The following is an 18,672-nucleotide window of genomic DNA, read 5'->3' on the forward strand; positions in this document are numbered from 1 at the left end:
GTTTAAAGAGCAAGAAGAGACCTTTTCTTAGACAGGAGCAGCGGTTTAAAGAGCAAGAAGAGATCTTATTTTCGACAGGAGCAATGGGTTTAAAGGGCAAGAAGAGACCTTATCTCAGACAGGAGCAGCGGGTTTAAAGGGCAAGAAGACACCTTTTCTTAGACAGGAGCAGCGGGTTTAAAGGGCAAGGAGAAACATTATCTTTGACAGGAGCAGCGGGTTTAAAGGGCAAGGAGAAACCTTATCTTAGACAGGAGCAGCGGGTTTAAAGAGCATGAAGAGATCTTATTTTCGACAGGAGCAACTGGTTTAAAGGGCAAAAAGCTTCAATAATTAATGCCGATTGAGATGCATTAAAAAGTAAATGTAAGTGGTATTTAATAGCCTCCTTTATAGTTTTCTTGTCGAGCTCCTAAATTTGGTTGGGATTTGAGACGCAGCTCTCATTGGAGTGATTTTAAGCAGTGTCAGCAGTCCAGTTTTTAAAACCAGACGATTTACGTTACTCTTTTATGGAACTGTCGGTAATTTAAAGCTTACTTTCAAATACATATTGCAAAAGATCGGCGAAAATTACACGCTTCTTTGTCCAACAGATCTGTCTGTAATTTTATTTTTAACTCAAAGCCGTTTTGGCAACGGAAATTTGTTGTTTAAATTCAACACACATATAATTTCAAAACAACGTCTCTTCTGTCTGATCATCTGGGCTTCCCTTAACAACTGATTTGTTAAAGCACTTGGATTTACGTGGATACAGATGCGAGAATTAAAACTGGAGATTATTTGATTTAATAAATAAAAAAGACTCTTTTAATACAACATCATGTTCGTGGAGTTTGAGATAGTTTTCACTGCAATACAAAAGAAGAAGAATAAAAACAGCGTGATATTAATAAGAATTATCATTTCTAAGTCTGGCGTTTTACAGACTGTACTTCGGAAACAGTAAATACTAAGATTGTGCCCCAAATTCGTTATTATCAAGTACTTAGAGTAAAACACCAAGTTGATAGTCGTAACTTTAAAAGCATTGTGGTCAAAATATTAGAGTTCAAGATCACGAGTGATAGATGATTCTCGGGGACACAAGACAGAAACCAGTGTTCCGAGTAAATGTCAACTAATTACTGTTGTGCAGTTTAAGCGTTATATAAATAGTGCTCAGTGTGTTCAGTACCTGTGATTTTGAAGTGGTAAAACCAGGAGATGCGCAGTGGGCCCTGGATATAAACTATCGAGTGATCAACTGTATATATATGGACCTTTATTGTCGTGCCAAATAACTAATGAGGTTTAAAATGTTGAAAAATCTTATCCTCTACTTCGCTAGATGTAACCATAGAATGCTCTTATCTTTGGATTATCAAACGTTTCGTTATATAATTTAATTCCTCTTTATTTAAATTTACTGTGAAGTAGAGTAAGTTTTTATAATAAAGTTAATTTAATTTCATAAATACTTAAAAACCTCATTACTTCCGTTCGCCAGTAGAGGGCTTTCAGTGATGTGGTAAATAAAGAGAACAGACTTTGTAAAAAGTAACCAGAATACAGTCCTTCCGTTAGATTTTGTACAAAGTAGCCAGAATAAAGTAATTTCGTTAGTTTTTAAACTTTTATTGACTTTAAAAACTTAAGTTGAAAAATATATGAATTAATTACATAACTTTTCAAAAGAAATCTTCGACAATTTAAGAAAAAAAAGAGTTTATACATTACAAATAGCGACAAACTAAAGCTTATTGGATATAACTGTATTCTTCTTGAAACATGTAGAGTTTTTGTTTTTCTTTCAGAATGCTAAAGAAAAATTCTTAAATCAGTTATAACTTACCTAGCTCCGCATTAATGTTATTTTACTGGTAATAATTATGCTTTGGAAAATCTTGAAGAATCTCAGCTGTCCACACCAGAAATACTTCTTAATACGTTCGTCAAGGAAAACAAAAACAGACAAATATGATGAATTAAAACAAAGCACGAAATATAATGCAAAACGTTTAAAATCAACACATCCCCACAGAAAACAACACGAGAGAGCAAGATAAAGGAAAATGAGAATTCGTGGGCCATAGACAAACCCAGCACAGCCCGTAAACACTGGGGATATGAGCAGCTGCACGCGACACACTTTTATATCAAGCCTGACGGTATTGGATACCGGCCATGTCTCGCCCGTGTGACAATATTAGGGGTTGACGGTATTATTTCTCCCACACGTGTGACGTTGAGTACACAAGTAGAACCATCTGGCGGTTATAAAATGCGTTTAAGTTACAGATGGTCCTTTTGTCGGACTTAGCTGGTCAACTCTTTCTTCGTTCAACTCACTCTTCACCCACTATAGAGTGGGTTGCGATTTAAAAAGCATCGGGTTTATATCGAACACGTGATTTTAGTTTTCAGCTTTATTTATTTTTCTTAATTTTAGAAGTACTATTTTGGTTACTATATATATAAAACTGATAATAACAAGCAACCACGCCTGGAACTGAAACAATTCTTGCTTTATTGGAGAGGTGGACGACAGAAAAGTCAGTCATCAAACATAAACATCTTCAGACGAAGAATTCTGGTGTTTGGTTTTTGAGCTGGTGTTAACTTTTATCTTTGTTATAACGAAAGCTAGATACGGTTCAAGATTTCTTTGTTTCTTTTGTTTGTTTCATTCATTTCTGACTGCTTCTGAATCAGAGAGTTTACGAAACCTTGCGTTGTTGTTGTTGCTTGTATAGACTTTCTTTTGTTGTACACTTACTTAAAAAAAACGGCATGATGATAGACGATAAGTGCCCTTCAGAAGTTTCCATATTAAGTTCAAAATATCTATTTCAACTAAAATATGTGTCATTAGCTTGACTAGACTCTTCTTTCATTTTTGGGATAGTAATGAGGCTAGACGTGCCAATCTTGACTGTTTGCCAGCTGGAGATAACACACGTCAACTTGTTTATGTTAGATAAATGGTTGTACAGAACTGCGTAGTTGAGATAGGTAATTCTGAATATGTAAGGCGTATGGATTGAAAACTTGGAGCACAGGTTCACTTTGGTGCAAATTTAAGTGGTAAGCTTTTTTTTTTAGCACTGTGGTTAAGATATGAATTTTAAACCTAGCGAGCTGTGTTGAAATACCATAAAATATTCCCCGCACATTAAGCTGTTAGTGCGTTATAAGAGTGACTGTCAATCCCTTAGTATAAAGAGCTCGAGTGATAAGAGTACGTAATCGGCATCGACGCAGTTTTGATGTGCTTTTTACTATTTAATATCTCAATCATATATACCTACATTTATCATAAGCTGTTAGTGCGTTATAAGAGTGACAGTCAAACTCTTATTATAAAGAGCTCGGGTGATAAGAGTACGTAATCGGCATCAACGCAGTTTTGATGTGCTTTTGACTATTTAATATCTCAATCATATATACCTACATTTATCATAAGCTGTTAGTGCGTTATAAGAGTGTCAGTCAAACTCTTATTATAAAGAGCTCGGGTGATAAGAGTACGTAATCGGCATCAACGCAGTTTTGATGTGCTTTTTACTATCTAATATCTCAATCATATATACTTACATTTATCATAAGAAAATAATATCTGAATCAATATGAGATTACATTAATTTATGCTTTGTAAAATATTAAATTAAAGATATCTACCGAGGCGACATGGAAGCACTCGACACCAAGACAGGCTTATCTTGGAGGCACTCATCCAAGACAGGTATGACGTGGAAGCGCTTAACAACAAGACATACATGACGTGGAGGTCCTTAATACCAAGACAGGTATGATGCGGAGGCATTCAACGCCAAAACAGGTATTTCATTTTCATATAGAGCTTAAAACATGTTGGCTGATAGAGTACGCCAATTAAACGTACCTCTATATTTAAATAAAATTAAAATGTGTTGTATCCAAGTGTTCTGAATCAAGCGTCTTAATGTGCATCATTTAGATAGTAATATCGTAGCTAGTTAATACAAGTTATACTCATGACTTAAGGGCTGGTGAAATTGATAGTTCAAATCATGTGTCGAATTACAAAAACAAGTATATCTACTCTTGATAGTCATCATTTAGTTGACATCATTTTATGATGGAGAGCGTAAAGACAATTATTAATTGACACACTTACTATTGTAACGGGTATGGTGCTATTCATACATTTGTTTGTTTTGGAATTTTCGCTCAAAGCTACACAAGAGTCACCTGTGCATAGCCTTTCGTAATTTCGAACTGAGAGAGTAGATGGATGCAAGTCAGAAACAACAGCACCCATCACCAGCTCTTGTATAACCGAAATGTAGGATTTAACCGTCACTCCTACAGTGCACCCACAGCCCCAAAATGCGGATCGAGTTTTATGACAATGGGACGCGAACCGCGAACCCTCGGCTTCACATTCCGAGCAGGCTAATCACTAGGCCACGTCCGGCCTTTATATTAATAGGTTGCATCTCATACATGAGAACTATATATACAAATAAGTATTGATTTGTTTTTAATTGAGACAATTTTTCTTTTTTGAAATTATGGCATAAGCAGCTACGTTATCCAAATTCTGTTTTGTTTTGTTTTTCACATGATAATACGCAATTCTGGAAGATAAAGAGTACTGTCGCTTCTTGTACAACTGTTTGCATAATTTCATCACTGTTTAGCTATATGATTCATTCATTGTTTTCGTTTGAAATATCCAAATTAGTCTGAGTACCACCACAACAACTACAAATTGGAAGAAAATTCGTTAAAAAAACGCATAACACATGGCAGACACGTCAGTTCGTATTATGACCACATACAAATAAGTGGTATGATTCTAAAACTGACAAATCGCTACTATGTTATTTGATTTTTTCATCACTGTCTGAAGATGTCGTAATATCACACCTTTATTTTCTACGTCCAATTCATTACAGCTTTGAAGAGAAAGGTGTTCCCTAGAAATCTGTAGTAATACGACAAATTAAAAACAGTTATAATAAATTCACATACATATGAAATCCAACTTTTATATATATAAGAAACACATATAATTGGATTTCAAATAGTGTCCTTGCATTGGCTTTGAAGCTCGTCTATTTTATAATAATATAAACATATAGAAAGAAATGCCCTAAAGAATGAAAATGTGGTATGTTTGATACAGGACTATGTATACTGTACTTACATTCTGATACAGACTCACGTTCCTGTTAAACGTGTTTTCCATCCAGGCAATATTGTATTGTAGCATGTTGCCTAAGTAAGTATGTGATTATACGTTATATCTGGCTTCGTTTTATTTGCGCAGTTAGTATATATTAGTTCAGTACATCCTCTGCTTCCTTCTGTATCTTATTGATTCACATGGTTTGATGTCTAAAAACGTGTTATTTTTATATATTCAGTAACAACATACTCTATTATGATTTGTATCCATACAGAATTCCGTCCGGTTAGTAGCTGCAGAATGCGGAAATCGAGAGAAACAAATACTAACTGTATAAAGGAAATCACTGTGTTCTCAACTAGATAGCTACAGGTACATTTGAAAGCGAAAAATTATGTGTATTATAGATTTCAAACCTTAAACTGATTTAGAAAACTAAAACGTTCTACAGAAGAACTAAGAAATATAAACGTCATTCCCCATGTTAGCAAACACGCTGTGATGGTCCTTGAAACTAACGAGCACAAGATATAGAAACAAAAATATAAATAAATTAACAAGAACTTCTGAATCAAAATAAGTCAACTCTATAGTTCAAAATTTAAAAAATGAACATGAATTAATGAAGTCAATTCTATAATTGGCCAACTGACAATAAGTGCATAATGTCATAAACTAAAACACAATAAAACTGAAACTTATGACGCTTCGAATGCTTCAAATCATTAGTTGGGTGCTCTCGCTGTTAACAATACTTTTGGTCATAAATTGACCCCCTCTAGTGGCTCAACGATATATGTGAGAGCTCACACCTCTAAAACTGTGTTTTGATACTCATGGTGTGCACAATACAGTTAGTCCATTGTGTAGCTTGTACTTAACAACAACAAACAAAGTCGTAAATCCAATATTATCTCACAAAGCTCTATCAGCTTAGAAGATTTAGGTTGATCCTAAAATCATCCATCCGTTTTTAGTTAGAAAAACTAATCTTCATGAGATTAAAATTAGTGATAATAAATATGATAATGTTCGCGACTATTTTAAATATTACAATCAATACTATTAATGAAGCTAACAGTAAAGAAAACTGGGGTATAAACTGTTTGTTTGTTTGTTTTTTTAATTTCGCGCAAAGCTACACGAGGGCTATCTGCGCTAGCCGTCCCTAATTTAGCAGTGTAAAACTAGAGGGAAGGCAGCTAGTCATCACCACCCACCGCCAACTCTTGGGCTACTCTTTTACCAACGAATAGTGGGATTGACCGTCACATTATAACGCCCCCACGGCTGAAAGGGCGAGCATGTTTGGTGTGACGGGGATTCGAACCCGGGGGTATAAACTATACCTCTGTATAAAAGAAGTAAAAAAAACTGGGGTATAAACTATACCTTTTTATGAAACAAGTAAAGAAAACTGGGATATAAACTACAGCTTTTTTATGAAACAACAGCTAGGGTTATACATAAAACTGAAAATGTATTTTGCAGACAGTAAGGAATCAACTAGAAAAGAAACACAACAACAACAACAATAATATTTTAAATATTAACACAAGTCAAGAACCCATAACGCTGTCGAGAAGTAAATTTTCCTTCTTAAAGTACTCAGGTTTCTGAGTTTTGTTACTCATGTTTTTCCTACTTTTCTTTTGTCTTACGTGTTTATAAATATTGACAAATTCGAAGTATATTTACTCAAATATGAACGACGCCTGAAAACGTTATTAATTTGTTGCACAATACAATTACTTTAGAGGATATTCTTACAAGATATATTTTTATATTCCAGCTCTGGAATAATATAAAAAAAGACTATTTTTATCAAATCTGCACAATACTTAATTCTTACCTTTTTCTTTTTATAATATCATCCAACAGTCGGTTGTTACACTAAACAGACAACGATTGCATCAAGTGTTTTACTGGAGAGATAGTGCTTATTGGAGTCACGTGGTAACTAGCTAATCCATCCAATTCTTTCCTGTTTAGCGCAACTTCGTGCTCAAGATATAAGCCCAGTACAAGTTTTACAGCTCAGAAAAACTGGTGCTTCTTTCTCCCAGAAGTAACATTATTCCACTGATCTGTTTCTCTTTAACAACAATAAAAAGCCTGTATCGATGTTTGAACAAGTTGTGTTGGATCAAAAGTCTCAGAAAGCTAACGCAAGTTAAAATTACATGCGCCTTTTAAATCACCGCTAATTATTTAAGAGTCCAAAATTAAAAGGAATAACAGGTGAGAGTTCACAATGTAACAGAAAATACAAATAACGTGAAACTAGACCTCTGAAGAATTTGCGAGAAGGATGACCACAACTCACGTTCTTCTTTTGTGAGTGCCCTCTAACTCAGGAATGTATGAACTAAGTCGTGCACGCAAAGCACCTGGCTTCCCGCTTCCCAGTACGTGAAAATGAATAGTGGCGCCACCATTGAGGATGTGGGTTAGTTCAAAATTCTGTATGGTCTGAGATCTTTAAAGCGGAACAATCAACTTTAGCATCTGCACTCGCATTTTAAAACCGTCTTACGTATTCATTAAACACAAGAGACACAACTTTATATATTAATTTCTCGTTTTTAAGTGTAATAAAATGTAACTATTTCATGTACGAATAACAGTTTTTTTAATGCTGTTGTATTCCATATCTAATATGTGTATATTAATTACAAACAAAAGAATTAATGTTAAGTGTTTTGTAAAGAAAAAAAAATTGAAACATTTTCCGCAATTTAATTAAAAGGTCAAATCACAAACGTCTAAACACAGTGATAAAATAGGAAAACTGACCAGAGCAGTTAAGTGTTTTGCCAAAAATATCAAATATTTAAAACACTTTTAACTCATTAAAAGGTCAAATCACAAAACACCATCTGTATCGTACTGGTGCAGAGCGTGGACGCTGAAGAATGTGTTTTGTTTGTGGCTGGAAGGTTCAAATATGCGGTGCCACAGGAAATCCTGCAGAATTCCATACAGCGAACACAGCGCTAACGAATAGGTTATTTAGTTACTTGGAATGTGGCATCTTTTCATTTTGCGCAAATCAAGACTAAGAAGATGAGACGCTTTAGTCACATGTATCTAGGTGAGCAGACAACACAGTGATAAAAAAACAACAAATACATGAAGTTTATTATTCTAGAGAAATGGCCCTTTAGAAGGCAAAATGTGAAACGTGTTGTTGAGGAGTAGTCCCATAGAAAGAAAAAGGTGAAACGTATTGTTGGAGAAATGTAGTCCCATAGAAGGCAGAAGATGAAACGTATTGCTGGAGATAAGTAGTCCTATAGAAGGCAGAAGGTGAAACGTATTGCTGGAGAGAAGTAGTCCCATAAAACGCAGAAGGTGAAACGTATTGTTGGAGAGAAGTAGTCCTATAGAAAGAAAAGGGTGAAACGTATTGTTGGAGAGAAGTAGTCCCATAGAAGGCAGAAGGTGAAACGTATTGCTGGAGAGAAGTAGTCTCATAGAAGGCAGAAGGTGAAACGTATTTCTCCAAAGAAGTGATCTTTTAGAAGGTAGAACGTGGTGCATATATATATATATATATGTGTATAGTCTGTCAAAAATGATGAATTTTATTATAAAAGGCTATTAAAATATCATATAATAACGATTCACTCTGCATCTAATGAATGCATATTTGTTTCTTCTGGTCTATCTTCTTTTCAAGTGGTTGAATATGATATTTGCCCCCATTTTTCTCCCCTCAAGTTTGAGCACTACTAACCCAAATTTAGAGCTTTCTGTATGGAGAACCTTCTATAAATTAGTTATACTTCACAACCAAAAGCCATGTACAGTGAATAGAAAATTCAAATAACGAATAATCATGGCCAGGTGGCTATGGGGCGCTCGACTCGCAATCTGAGGGTCGAGGGTTCGAATCCCCGTCACATCAAACATGCTCGACCTTTCAGCCGTGGCGGCGTTATAATGTGACAGTCAATCCCACTATTCGTTGGTAAAAGAGTGGTGGATGGTGATGACTAGCTGCCTTCCCTCTATTCTTACGCTGCTAAATTAAGGACGGCTAGCGCAGATAGCCCTCGTGTAGCTTTGCGCGAAATTAAAAAACAAACGAATAATCATGACTTTAAATTTCCTACTGTTACTACTTTTCATAAACTAACGCCATGAATACCATGACTTTTATAAAAACATTTAAAAAGTCATTTGTTACGGTTGAAAAAAAAAAGTTTGGTAGAGGTTTTCAGTTATTACTAAACACGAATCCGGTGACGTTTTGAGCCAAGACTTAATTAAAATAAGGGGCTTTCAGTGGTACAACAAATTTCAATATAAAGCAAAATATCTTGCCGAAACCCGTTCAATACCGACCGCTTTATTCAGATGAAGACAGTTTTATGAAAACGTCTGAAATAAAGAAACAATACATAACACACTTTCCAATTTAAAGTCTAGCCTAGTGTTACTCTGATTCGAAATCTAGCTTTAATAACTTTTTTTAGATACTATACCTCGTTCTGACGGTTATTTTGTAAAATGTCTTTTACGTAGAGCGATACAAACTCGGATCATTCACGAGACATTTGTCCCACCTACACACACACACACACTATTTTAAAGCCTATTTTGAATATTTTGTTCTTGAGCAACACCGAGCCGAGGGAGTCTATACTATTTATACTTTTCTGAAGAATCGAAAAGTGAGATCAGGAAGAATTCGAACCCACCACTATATTTAAAAACCAAATACTTTAAAACGCTAATCTACCGGCAGAATTTTAGCAGGACGTGTAAGGACAACTACTGTACGCACACACTATACTGTTAATACTTCAGATTGTGGTTGCAATAGAAAAATAATAATAGCTTCGTTTCAAGACCATACTCATAAAAATTGTAAGCCATGAAAAAAAGTGTATTTCAAATATATATCGCCATCTCGCATTAAAGTACGCTAGCTTAATAGATTCTCCAAAATAAATAAGAAAATATAAAAAAAAGTTTTACTTTTTCTTCTCCTTCTTCAAAAAATTAAATATATATATATATATATATAAAACGCTTTAGATCTAGTCTGTAAACACAGTATAACTTATATCAAAACTAAATAATCCACCCCAGCGGCACGACAGTAACTCTGCGGGCTTATAACGCTAAAAATCGGATTTCGATACTCGTGGTGGGCACAGCACAGATAACCCATTGTGTATCTTTATACTTAACTACAAACAAGCAATCAATCAATCAAAACTTAATAATTTATTCCAAAAAATTGTTCGTTTTTAATTTGTAAGTAACTTGGAAATCAGGTCCTGTAAATGACATTATTAATTACAACATTTCTTTTTTCGACTTTGCTGTGCTATTTGACAGTAAAGTTTCTTTTGAATACTAAGTTGAGAGATACGACATTTATTTTTGAGAGACCATTACAAAAACACGATATTTTGACATAATAGTAAAATCTTAGAGGGTCTTGCAGTATAGCTAAGCCTAATGATCACCACATGCCTTCAGCTTCATATATAGCTAAGGACACTCTCACACAGAAATATTTCATCTCAGGAAGACATTCCAAACACGCAGCTTGAACCACGAATATTCCTGTCCTCGTGCTTGCTTGGCTTCACAGTCACAAGGTTGACTTCTCTGCCAACGGATTAGATAGAGCTCGAGTCACTGGAACTCATTCATCACTTTTTGTTTTAACTTACTGTTCTAAACAACAGTGTTATGTCCCGAAGTCTTCACAGATTTTCTCGTTAATTTACCTTATTTATCTGTTATACTTTAATAAGTAAATCGTGTGAATGATAAAGTGATATAAACTGTATCATAAACCTTATCAATCATGTTCCTAACGTAACCAGATTTTTTAATAATAAAAGTAACTATAGCTGAAAGTTAATTGGATTTAATTTTGTAGTAAACCATCAAAAATTCCATTACTTGTTCTTAACAGTTTTACATCATTATTTCACCGAAGAAGACGAGTAAACCAGAGTTGGGTCTAATTTAGAGTTTTTAGGAATAATGATTAGTCCTGGCATTGTTGTAACATCTGTTTCTGTTGGGGAGTGGCCATTTAATGACCAGTGTGAATAATCAATAGAGATTTGTGGTGTAAGTGTTTCACAGACACGTGATGTGTTGATACTCAATGATCAGTGTAAGCAATCCACAGTGACATGGGGTATTGATGTTTCATGATCGGTGTAAGAACTCCATAGGGACATGGGATGTTGATGTTTCATAATCGGTGTGAGAAACCCACAGAGACATGGAGTGTCGATGTTCAATGACTGGTAAGAGTAACCCACAGAGACATGGAGTGTCGATGTTCAATGACTGGTATGAGTAACCCACAGAGACATGGAATGTCGATGTTCAATGACTGGTGTGAGTAACCCACAGAGACATGGAGTGTTGATGTTCAATGACTGGTATGAGTAACCCACAGAGACATGGAATGTCGATGTTCAATGAATAGTGGCGAGTAACCCACAGATACATGGAGTGTCGATGTTCAATGACTGGTGTGAGTAACCCACAGAGACATGGAGTGTCGATGTTCAATGACTGGTATGAGTAACCCACAGAGGCATGGAATGTCGATGTTCAATGACTGGTATGAGTAACCCACAGAGACATGGAATGTCGATGTTCAATGAATAGTGGCGAGTAACCCACAGATACATGGACTGTCGACGTTCAATGACTGGTGTGAGTAACCCACAGAGACATGGAGTGTCGATGTTCAATGAATAGTGGCGAGTAACCCATAGAGACATGGAGTGTCGATGTTCAATGACTGGTGTGAGTAACCCACAGAGACGTTGAGCAGAACTTGTTAGCAAAATAACAACATAAATGTAGAAGTGGTTAAGAAAATGTTATATTAAAATCTGGTCCAAAACAACTTATTTAGAATATATCAAAATCAAATCTGAAGACGAAACTAATTACATACACCTTATGTGGTATGGGTATTTAAAAAACACTTCATTAATACTATAAGGTGAATATTTTACTATAAGCAGACTGGGTGACCCAGTTTCATTTGTTTAATCTTCTCTTCCAAAGTGACATTTGTGTGTGTGTGTACTGGATGAATGACCAGGTCAGGAAACGGGAAGGCAACCAGTAGCACTCACCGCTTATAAGGGCCTTTTGAAGCAAATAACGTGATTAAATTCACTCTCCTAACGCGCTTACAGCTGAAATTGCAATGTGTGTTCAGTGGCATAGCGTCTCGAATCCTTTGATTCGCAATCTCGTGTGCTAACCACTAAGCCACTCTTGGCCATCGGCGATGCGCTAGCGCCCCAACTTTTATCGTATTTGGTACAAATAAGCGTTCTGATTCGAAGTTACCAATATTATTATATCACTTTCGTTCAATAGATGCTCTTCTTAATTCATTTGTATATTATAAGGTAATTTACGGGCAAAATTCTAATAAATTAGTGGTTGTTAATTACTACTTTTACAACTCAGTAAAACCATCAGTTAGTTATCCATCATTACTATTACACCATTCCCCTTCTTGTTCTAATTCTAATAAATTAACGGTTGTTAATTACTGCTTTTACAACTCAGTAAAACCATCAGTTGGTTATCATCATTACTATTACATCATTCCCCTTCTTGTTCTAATCGTATATACCTAATGAATATGTTTTAACTATATTACACACTTTTGTGTTCCTGTAAGTATGTTGACGTCAGATGCATTTGGTAATTCTTGTCCTTCATATTTACTTGTTCTATTCTGTTTCTCGTTTACTCTCTAACGGAAAGTCAGTGGTGATGTAGATGTTGTCTATAACAATGTGTGACGTGAAACACAGTTCACAGAAAAAAAAAAAAAAATACTAACACGTGATACCTAATTAATTATTAGTTTGGTAATAAAATAATAATTAATTATTGTTTAATCTGAGGGACGCTTTGTCTAGAAAAGCTAAAATATCTCTTATGTTCTGAAATCTTCGGAGATATACTGTATATATAACAGTTACTTTACTGTAACCATTATATTACACATTGCAATATTGAACTCAGTGATTGATGTGTGTGTATAAATATATAAATTTCCGTACACTATATTACACATTATAATTTTCTAATCATATATTAGTTTGTATTTATGTATGTATATATGTGGAAATCTTAAAATCACGTGTTATAAGTAACAATCTTCAGATCGTATGTTAGTATATATATACTAGACGTACTTCCGCAGGGTCCCTGAAAGTGTTCTGTTTCAACAGTAAATAAAACCAAAATTAAGTGTAACAAATATTTTTATTTCTTGATTTTGAAGTTCATATGTATCATGCTGTGTTGTAGCCTACAGAGTGCATAATTCTTCTCGTGATGCATGGCATCTGCACGTTTTAATGACGTCACGACAGTACAAATTGCAACGTTAAGCGTCCATTATAGTGACGTCATTTTAGTATCTACTGACTGAATGACAGACAACACACTACTCTTTAGAGATTCGAGTGGTTAAAAAAGATAACCCTTACAGGCGGCCTTCGAAAGGGTTCGCGGAAATAAAAGTTGAAATGAGGGTTCCAAATTTGACGCGATTACGCAGCCGCGGTATTTTGTTTGTCATAATTTACATATGACGAGGTTACTGCATATAAAAAGTATGGGTTTCAAGAGTTAGTAAAGTCAAGCCTAGGTCAGTGTTATCAGATTTATAACATTTGACTTAGTTCGTTTATTTTTGTTTGGTAAGTCATGCCTGCTGTCCAGACAGTCTGATTAATGACCTGTCAAAAGACTTCTGGAGATTAAAAGTGTGTTTGTTTTTCCATAAATCATAAGTGTTAAATTTTAGTTGATAGTGGAAATACATCAATTATATCTAACATTTTCTTAAATATTTTAAGCTGTTTTTACTTTAGCTAAAGGCTGCACAGTGTGTTTTGTCTATATAATTAGTTATTCTATGGTGCATAAGTTCAAATCGTTAGTTGCATAATTACATATTTTTGTCCCATCAAAATCAAAGCCCTAGAAATTACACGTACGTAATAGTCTTGAAATGATGTATTAGTATAAGTATGCATAACCGTCTTGAAGTCACGTTACTACATAATCACGTGGCCGTCTTAAATATATATATATATTTACAAGTCGCGAATTTCACATTTTATTTTCTTACTTGTGACAATTTTAAAGTACAATATATATATATGGTCGTCATGAAATAAAATGATGTCATTTAAGTAGATGTTGAAATAACGTAGCATATAGAATAAGGTCTTAAAAATCACGTATTTGTATACGTGACGATCTTGAAATTCTATTTTAGTACACGCGAGATCCTTAAATTCCTATTTTAACGTAAAAGTGATTTTGAAATCAGTTGGCAGCTTATATAACAATCTTGAAATGATATTTTACCGTTATGTTGCAATAATACTATAGAGTGTATGTACAACGTGAAATCATACGTTGGAAAACATGAAAGTATGGAAATCATGTGCATGTCAGTTGACGGGAAAATCTCGAAAACACGAGAAACTATAAACTACCTCTCACATACTAACCAATTTGACACTTTTGTACTTTCAAATTTTATGTTTTGAACGAGGCTGGTGAAGGTCAGAGTATCAGAAAACCTTGAAAAAATACACGCTACGTAGTATTTTTTCAGATCATTGTAATTTACTCGTCTACTTCTGCCATGTTATTAGTTTCCTCCAGTGTGGAAACACAAAACTTTTTACGGCTAATAGTTCAGTGGCGTCGAAAGTGGCTTCTTGGTGTGTGAAAATACAAGTAATCCCATAAATCTCATAAGAAATTATACGTTACATTGACAGACTCACAGAATCGAAAACATGATTACTTGTTCGTGCATCTCAACTGTGATACGAGACAGAGAAAAAGTACATTACATTGATTTAAAAATAAAGAAAAAACGTTGAGGAAAAAATAAACTTCTAATTAACAAGAAATACGGCAATTAGAAAGTCAAGGTGTAAAATTAATGCATTTGAAGGTACAACAATTAATCAGAGATTTGTATTTCAGCCGTTATCCTAATTTCATCCTGCTATAATGTAATCTGTTAATATTGTTTAATAAACGTATTCATGAATCCCCCTGCAGTTTCGGTCTGAATCTATTTCCAGAGAAAATGAAGGCACATTTATACGCCTGAAAGGTGTTGAAATTTTTGCTTTTATTTTCCGCCGAAAAAAATATTTATCCCTATAAGTAAATTCAATATATTTTTTAAACTGTGTGTATATATATGATAAGTCAGACGGTATTTAACTAAATATATAACCGTCATTAGCAAACACACGAACAGTTTACTACAAAAACCCAGTCGCTTTGGATTTATTGTTTTAATATCACTCTAGAATAATTTGTATGTATATATATGTGTAACAGATTGGGTGACTGACTGGGAATTGTGTTTTGAGAAAAAAAACGTAATTTTCATATTTAAGCTTTCGTTGTGTGTATGTGTGTTTAGGGGCCTACTTCCTGCTTTCATGTTATTTTCTTAATCAAAGGTGACGTCACTAGAAGGGCTGTATAAACCGTTTGTGTGTGTATATATATATACATATAGTGTTTACCAAGTTTCTCATACAACAGCGTTTCCCATAGCGTGCGGCACGCTCCCTTAGGGGCGCAAATTATTTGTTGGGGAGAGCGATTAGGGTAGAGTCGGTCGTGAAAAATTGCAAATTTTAGCGTTCTAATATATACTTTTATTAATGAAAATAATAAATAATTAGTACAACATATATATGGCATTTTAATGCGCATCCATGTATTAAATCTCGTCATTTGACTCACTCTTTCACTCATTAAAAAAAAAGGGGGGGTGCACAAAAAAACATATTTATTAAAGGGGACGTGGACGACCAAAGTTTGGGAAATGCTACCTAATGGCTCAAAAACATTATTGACCTACAATAGTAAAACAGCAGTAGCGATACGACAAGTAGACAACAGATAATAATTTCATTTCTACCCCAGCTTTCTTACTAACAAATACGGATCAAACATAGGCCGGGGTAGAGGAAAGGAACAACTTTTGTAAGTCCAACAACTAGATTTCAGAAGGGTTTGTTGTTCAATGACTTTTTTTTCTCAACAAAGATTAATTAGTGGCCTAAAATTCAAATGACTTGTTGTTTAACTAATTATTATAAATATATATATATCACAACCAACAGAGAATATATGGTTTTGATATAAGAAAACCTTATTTTATATTAAAGATCGCAAAAAAAAAATTAACAAATTCCGGTATTTTTGTAATATATATATCTGTATATACCTCCCTCCTCAACATTTTATTTAAATTAAACATGAATAATTTCGATCGTCCATTATTAAAAATAACCAAATAACAAATTAGAAAACATATTTTATGAAATTATTAGTTTTTTTGTTTCAAATATTCGCTCAAAACTACACAAGACTATCGCTAGCCGTCCCTAATTTTGAACTGATAGACTAGATGGAAAGCAACTAGTTAATAGCACCCGCCGCCAATAATTGGACATTTTAATCGAATAGTGGGACTTGACTGGTACTTTTATAACGCACCCATGACCCTAAAGTGTGGAAAGCAATTTTGTAGCACCGGGAAGCGAACCATGGACCCTTGGAGTCATAATTCGGCATGGTAACCAAATATGTCACGCCCGCTCCAAAATAAGTAGTACATTTACACTACTATACGTGGCTTTGTTAAGACATGTACCAATAATACGAAATATATATTCACAAAGAGAATAACCTATTGTTATGGTGTGAACGCCTTTTACAAGCTGGCGAAGCATACTAATAACGACTAATCACAAATATAATTATAATCATGCTTCTCCAACTTGTAAAACGCGTTCACGCCACAACAATTGTTGTTGTAACAAATGATCTATATAAATAGTGTTCCAATCACTGTGTTTGTTGTATTCTAGCCGGCCTTAAGCGTTCTGGATTGAGCGAAACGCGTCGTCGGCAATAAATATAGCAAATATAGTATGCTTCGCCAGCTTGTAAAAGGCGTTCACACCATAACAATAGGTTATTCTCTTTGTGAATATATATAGTGTGTTTGGAATACTATTATTATACACTCTTCTAATTCTTGAAAATCCCTAAGGCACTAGATACAGAATGTAGTGTTTAAAAATACAATAGTCATAATACTAATGTTTTATGACAAATATAATTAAAAATAACCTATTTTAGTACTAGAAATAAACGACCTTATAACACCAAATCGTTGTATTTATTTATTTAGACACTCAACGTTTCGCTTTACAGCTTCTTCAGGAGCGTTCCACCAAAACACAAACCGAAACTGATAGGCAGAGCTTCAAATGGTTTAAATAATAAAAATGTCTTCTGTACATCAATATGCACAAAATAACCTATTGTTGAGACTGCAACAAAGACAGACTCATGACAATTTGAACAATTAGATTTAGCTCTACTACTGTTGGTTGTTATTCAGTAAATTTAACTGTACCAAAACACGGAATTAACTTTGCATTGTTAAATGTAGTTACAAAGACTTGAACACCTTTCTACCAAGTAAATTAATAAACCACAACAATTTAGTATTAAAAAACTTACCGTAAAGAATGAAAGGCACCTAATAATACAGGAAGAATCCTTATTTTCAAGCAATAATTGCACATAAATGAAAGTACAAGCTATTTGTAGCGCTAGGTATTCGGAGAAACTAGATAAGCGTTATTGTGTACTACATGTATACTTCATGGCTTCACTTTGTTGACATTTTCTATTGCTAAAAGCTAATCATTTAGCAAGTTATAAGTTATATTTATTATTACTTTAAAAGGGCTACACATTTCACTTGTGACATGACACTGTTATTCATCCAGTAAGACCAAGGTTCCCACTAAATAATCCGATTAAAAAGTCACTGTTGTTGTTAATGTTGAATTGGTTGAAAGAAACATTAAAGTTGGAATATCTATTCCATATATATCTTTATCATATGATGCATTTTACTTTACAATATCTTTGGGCTGTTGCATTATTTGCTACAAGGAGATAAGACATTTTACCCATCAAAAGAACCTTAAACCAAATATAATATTTTTAAAATGTTACAATTTCAATTTAAAAACTAAAACTAAAGGCCACTTGACACCCTGTACTAATAGGTAATTGCCTACTCTGCCTTTGGGTTAATTCAGCTGTAAAGTCAACTTTTTAACTTTAATCTATAAACATTTTCAGAACCATACCGTTCCTTCATACAAGTTTTTATCGGTTTTATATAGCAAAACTTTTGTTGATTTTGTTCACAACGTGTTACCGAGTTTATCTGTCATCATCAGGTGAGATGTATCACACTGATGATGACAGGTAAACCTGGTGAAACGTTGGGAACAAAATCAAAAAAAAGTTTTACTATGTACAACCGATAGGAAACTTGTGTGAATTTTAAATACCGTATTTTCGGTGTATAAGACGCACTTTTTTTACCCCAAAATTTGATGTCAACATCT

The 18,672-nt window shown here is 34.3% G+C and overlaps 1 protein-coding gene and 1 long non-coding RNA gene across 2 annotated transcripts in view; one reads left to right on the forward strand and one right to left on the reverse strand.

Moving 5' to 3' along the window:
• Positions 1-18,672, reverse strand: part of LOC106478175 (CD109 antigen-like) — a 138,544-nt gene that overhangs the window by 93,613 nt on the left and 26,259 nt on the right. The window lies entirely within an intron of this gene.
• LOC111084974 overlaps positions 3,026-18,672 on the forward strand; it is a 39,036-nt gene continuing 23,389 nt past the window's right edge. Inside the window, exons 1-2 of the long non-coding RNA XR_002609845.1 lie at positions 3,026-3,069; positions 3,656-3,823. This is a non-coding gene — a long non-coding RNA (uncharacterized LOC111084974). The remainder of the gene's footprint in view (positions 3,070-3,655; positions 3,824-18,672) is intronic.

Source organism: Limulus polyphemus, unplaced genomic scaffold (genome assembly GCF_000517525.1).
Source record: "Limulus polyphemus unplaced genomic scaffold, Limulus_polyphemus-2.1.2 Scaffold187, whole genome shotgun sequence".
In the NCBI taxonomy this organism is placed as follows: domain Eukaryota; kingdom Metazoa; phylum Arthropoda; class Merostomata; order Xiphosura; family Limulidae; genus Limulus; species Limulus polyphemus.